The sequence below is a fragment of the Oreochromis aureus genome, linkage group 7 (genome assembly GCF_013358895.1).
Source record: "Oreochromis aureus strain Israel breed Guangdong linkage group 7, ZZ_aureus, whole genome shotgun sequence".
In the NCBI taxonomy this organism is placed as follows: Eukaryota; Metazoa; Chordata; class Actinopteri; order Cichliformes; family Cichlidae; genus Oreochromis; species Oreochromis aureus.
Window position 1 is genome coordinate 62,084,684 of NC_052948.1, and position 6,000 is coordinate 62,090,683.

A 6,000-nucleotide genomic window follows, 5' to 3' on the forward strand; every position below is an offset into this window, starting at 1 on the left:
TTGTAACCTTCACTAAAGCTGTTTCTGTGCTGTGATGAGCTCTGAAACCTGACTGAAACGCTTCAAATAAGCCATTCCTCTGCAGATGATCTGTTAGCTGTTTGACAACTACTCTTTCAAGGATTTTTGATATGAAAGGAAGGTTGGAGATTGGCCTATAATTAGCTAAGACAGCTGGGTCTAGGGATGGCTTTTTGAGTAAAGGTTTAACTACAGCCTGTCACGGTTTGACATGGCAGACCGTGGGGATATGGGGAATGGAGGACCCAGGCGCGGTGCTCTTAGTACAAGCAGTGCGTTTATTTACATTGATGGAAAAACATGACCATAAATCCCGTGCTCTCCCGACTCCCGTGACGTGTCCTCTTCCCAGTGTTAGTGCTCCTGTCTCCGCCCTCTCGTCTCTCGCTACTCCTGGGGACATAAGAGAGAGGCAGCTGTCAGACACACAATAATGCAGGAGACTCAAACTAAGAACTGGTTGAGAGACTAATGTGAAGCCACGCAATGATCCAGCGTCAGAGAGAGCTCCGCCACACTCTCAAGTAGCTCCTCCGACAAGGCCTGATCAGCTGCAGGTGTGTCAAGGTCTTCAGGTGTGGCCAATCACCTGCCAGGGCCACACACACACACACACACACACACCTACGTACACATATCTACAAGCAGGGAGAACGAGGGACAGCAATACAAAATACATACATTATAATATTAGTCCATAACTACTCAGGGTCCCTGGGTCGCTCAGACCCAGGACCCTGACACAGCCACCTTGAAGGCCTGTGGTACATAGCCGATTATTAGAGATAGGTTGATCATATTTAAGATTGAAGAATTAATTAATGGCAGGACTTCTTTGAGCAGTTTTATAGAAATGGGGTCTAAAAGACACGTTGATGGTTTGGAGGAAGTAATTATTGAAGTTAACTCAGAAAGATCAATTGGAGAAAGAGTCTAACTTAACATCAATGGTACTGAAAGTAGCTGTAGATAATATTACATCTGTGGGATGATTATTGGTAATTTTTTCTCTAATAATAAAAATTTTATTTGTGAAGTTCATGAAGTCATTACTAGTTAACGTTAAAGGGATTGTTGGCTCAGTAGAGCTCTGACTTTTTGTCAGCCTGGCTACAGTGCTGAAGAGAAACCTGGGGTTGTTCTTATTTTCTTCAATCAGTGACGAATAGTAAGATGTTCTGGCTTTGCGGAGGGCTTTCTTATAAAGTAGCAAACTATTTCTCCAGGCTAAATGATGATCCTCTAAATTTGTGACACGCCATTTCCTCTCCAGCTTACGAGTTATCTGCTTTAGGCTACGTGTTTGAGAATTATACCACGGAGTCAGGTACTTCTGATTTGAGACCTTAGTTTTCACAGGAGCTACAGTATCCAGAGTCGTACGTAGTGAGGAGGTAAAATTATTAACAAGATAATCGACCTCTGTTGGAGTAGCGTTCAGGTAGCTGCTCTGCTCTATGAGCATTGAAGATGATAACAGTGGGTGGATTATATTCTTAAACTTAGTTACAGCACTTTCAGAAAGACATCTACTGTGATAAAGTCTACTCCCCACTGCTGTGTAATCAATTATTGTAAATGTAAATGTTATCAGGAAATGATCAGACAGCAGAGGGTTTTCAGGAAACACTGTTAAATGTTCAGTTTCTATGTCATATGTTAAAACAAGATCTAGAGTGTGATTAAAGTGGTGGGTGGGTTCTTTTACATTTTGAGAGAAGCCAATGGAGTCTAATAACAGATTAAATGCCATGTTGAGGCTGTCATTTTTAGCATCTACATGGATGTTAAAATCACCCACAATAATTAATTTCTTTTATGAGCTGATGCTGGAGGCTATGTTGTTTAGGAGGAACAGACTGCATCTGAATTTTACAGTTGTTCTTAATGTCCATCACTGGTCACCAGGTGCATCAATTTCCCGTTGAAGAGCCTTGAGCTTCTCCAAGATCTTTCCCATATTGCGTTCCATAAGAACAGTCTGAGTACTCACAGCTCTTCCCAGCACTTTAATCACCGCGGCTAGCCTTGTGGGGTTTTGGACAGCTGTAACCGCTTCCTTCAATTTCTGATAACCCAGGGCCAAGCCAGCACGATCAGCAGGAACCCGTTATCATGGTTCTGAATAGGTAGATGTCTTCAATGTCCTCAATAGACAGTCCCGCCAGGCACAGGACGCGCCACTTGTGCCACCCACCCATCGTGTATCCAGCAGGGAACGTCCCTCCAGGACACTTGGGCTCTCCCAAACCCAGGCTCCTCATAGAGAAGAGAGTGTCAATTGCATTACGGGTCCAGTTGATCAAATCCATAATTCGTCTTTAGGTTTTACAGAACAAGAATGAGAATGAGAGGCTCTCTCAGGGTAATATGTTGGATGGGGCAAAACCAGCATTGTCATTGGATCCACTTTGGCCCAGTGGATTCTTTGCAAAGTGTGAAAATGTCTTTCTAACACAAACTAAGTTTTCTTTCACTTCTAGAAATGTAAAACATACTTGCTGTTAAGTTATCAAAACTGTTGTTTTTTTTCAAAGGATGTGACGTGAGTCTTGCGCAGTGAATTATAAACTGAGCCATACGAACTGAAACTTGTTTTAAAACATTTTCACACTTCAAAGTTTCACTACACAAACTAGCTCCATTATCTGGAGTTCTACAATTGTTACTTAAGTATATTGTGTTTTATGAAAAATTAAAATTGTTGAGCTGCTGACAGGAGAACTTCTTTGCTTCCATAATGCTAAAACAGCTTTACCTTTCTGGCAGTCTTACAGACACAATGAAGACTGATTCTAAGGAATGCGTGACTTAAAGATCATGTCAGAGATCGACGTTTGTGTGCAATCGCAAGGTAGAAAATCAACATATTTCAGATTGTGAACACCAGCAGTCTTCTCCTGCTTCTTCCTCCTGCTTCTTTCAGGGGTCTCCACAGCAGATAATCTGGCTCTGTGTCCCCCCATCCCCAGCATCTTCCTCTCTCAAATCAAACCTCTGCATGTCTCTACATCCATGAATCTCCTCCGAGGTTTCCCTCCTTTCCTCCTGCCTGGCAGCTCTGTATTCATCACCCTGCATTCAATAAATTCAATGTCGCTCATTCCCAATTTACTTATCTCTTCTCACTTCCTGCTTTATTTTGATAGTTGGACACAGTATTTCATTTTTCCCTCTTGGACTTTATTTTGTTTTGGGAACTTTTTCCAAGTGTTTCAATAAACAGCTCACCTGTTTTCTGTGTCACACCTACAGACCGTGACACTTGAGTACATTTCAGAGTCTGTTAAGAAGTTTAATTAGGACTTTGACTTCTACCAGGTTCTGATTTTTGAGTCTCCAGCCTCAGTTACACATATCAGTACATAAAACCCTGGTCAGACCTCATGGTCAAAGCCAATGCAGACAATGTAAGAACTGATGCAGTGCAGGCACAAGAACAAAATCACCTGGACAATATTGTTGAAAATGATGTACTTCAACCTTACCTAATACATGTGTATTTGCATTGGTATGTCTTCTGTTTGCTCATGTTAGCCGAGGATAATAAATGCCATGATACACATTGCTGGTTTTAACTGGATAAACAGGTTTAACATAGAGAGTTAGTTATTTCTCTTACTGTACACTGGAGCTGATGTCAGATGATGTCAGTTTCAGAAAAATCACCTGAAAACATTCAAGTATCCTTTGCCCAATATTTGAATTAAGAAAATGAGACCTTGTGTAGATATCCACTTGTTTTAAAGGAACATGAATACCTGTTAAACCTATGGCTAACCTTTATCTTCACCTTTGCTCATGAGCAACAACACAAACACCTGTCATCCTGCTAAGATCCAACAGGTTACTGGACTTCTTAGCTTTTTTCAACAACTGTTCATCTGATCTGTTTCAAACAGTCTGTGTTAGCAGCTTGGCAACCAGTTATCTCTAGCTCATAACTTAACACTCCATCTCATTTAATTGCACTTGGATTAGCTCATGATGTGGATTTAGAGAGTTTCTATCAATCTGATTTTCACCGAAGGACACTCCTCTTCACACAGCAGTGTCATGCCTGTTGTTGAAAACTGGAATGAAATGAAAACTCACTTTTGTTAAACATTTATATGACCTGCACGACGTCGTCACAGGACAAAGAGGTGCCACAGTGACCGCCCCCTGCTGGTCATTCCGCGTTTTTATACTCTCTGTATAATTCATCCTCTGCCTCAAACAAGCCGTCTTAACTCCTTCAGCTTTAAGTAGAGCTGGGCGATATAAGATTTTTTCATATCACGATATGTTTTTTTCATTTCAGGCGATAACAATATATATCACGATATAAGCCAAATAACTATATTTGTAAGATTTAAATGTGCCGTTGCTCACAAGTAAAATGTGAAATAATCAGCAGCTTGTTTTGATTTAAATATTTATTTCCCATAATAAGTTCAACAGGGCAGATGTACTTAAGGAACATGAGACTTCAGTGTCAGATAAATAAAGGCAAATATCGCAAACTACACAAAAGGCAGCGGCTAAAGCGTTTAAGTTTCAAAATAGAACAAACAGAACAGACTACTAAATTGTCAATTCCACTTAGAAACAAAATATTAATTCTAAAAATAAATTTTAGTTTGTTTTACAGAAGAACAGACAAAATTGACTAACTTTTGTCAATATCAAATAAACTGAGAACTAAAAGGAAATTCTCAATCTCTCCTTGTTGTATAGCTTAGCTATTACCTCAGTTAGCTGCTTGAATCCTTCATTTTCGAACGTGTTTATTGGTAGCATGTCTTTAGCATGACGGTAGGCTATGGCATTCGTTATGTCGCTATGTCTCTTAGCTTTTTTGTCATATGGTAAGACGCTGGAGAAAGCCGACTCAATTGACTGTTGTTGCTTCGCAGGGATTCTCCTGGTTGTTTTCGATGACGAATTAGCGCTTTTAGTCTACGGAACTTCTCTGGCCCTTCCTTTCGACAATCTCTCCGGCATTGGAACCGTCATCTGTGTTCTCTTCGGTAGCCTGATCACCCAAGCTCTCGGTTGATTTTTCTCTAGTGGGCACACTCACTTTCTCCATTACCCGGCCGGCACGGGGGCTGGCTGCTTCCCAAACAAATACACATGTGCGGCTTGGCACTTGTGCTGTACGTAACAAGTCACGTGATGTGACGCTGCGGCTGTGATTGGTTCGGCTCTGCGCTACTTAATTTGGATTGGCTGTGCTTTCTCTTTTTTTAAGACAGGAAGAGAGAGAGATGAGGTCTATCGCAATAGTTTCATTTTTCTATCGAGAAAAAGTTATTTTGCAATACATATCGTTATCGTTCTATCGCCCAGCTCTAGCTTTAAGCCACTTTTCTTATGACTGGCTGCCCTTCAGAAACTCAAGGTTTAAACAGGAAGTGGGTGTGGCTTGTGTGCCTGAAATTACCATTCTCCCTCATTAGAACATCATAGAGATCCAAGAGTAGAATAAATGTGTTCAAGGAAATGGCTCTTTTTAATTTTCATTAAATAAACAAAATCTAGACTAAAAATAACACAGCTTACATTTCTATGATAAACATATCTGATCAACATATTTGGAGGACACACTGCAGCCACATGGTCCCTCACCTCCAGCTCCACCTCAAAGCTCTTCAGAGGAACTGACAGAGATACAGAATTACCATGAATACATAAACCATACGTGTTTTACAACCAGCTGGCTCACAGATTATTTTATCTGTTTATTTTGTCACACTTCAATGATCCTACATTTAGCGCTTCTCAGCCTCCTCACATAGCCTAAACTTATTTCTAGCAGCCAATCAGAATGCCCCAAAGGACACAGCTGGTGGTTGGTGGTTAAAAGGAGTGGAAACATATCCAAACCTCTACAGGTATGTCATCTGGACCAACTACCTGTCCACTCTTCATCCTCTCTACTCTTCATGCTCTTCATAGCTGTCCTAACTGCCTTTTTACCGATTCTGCCCATCC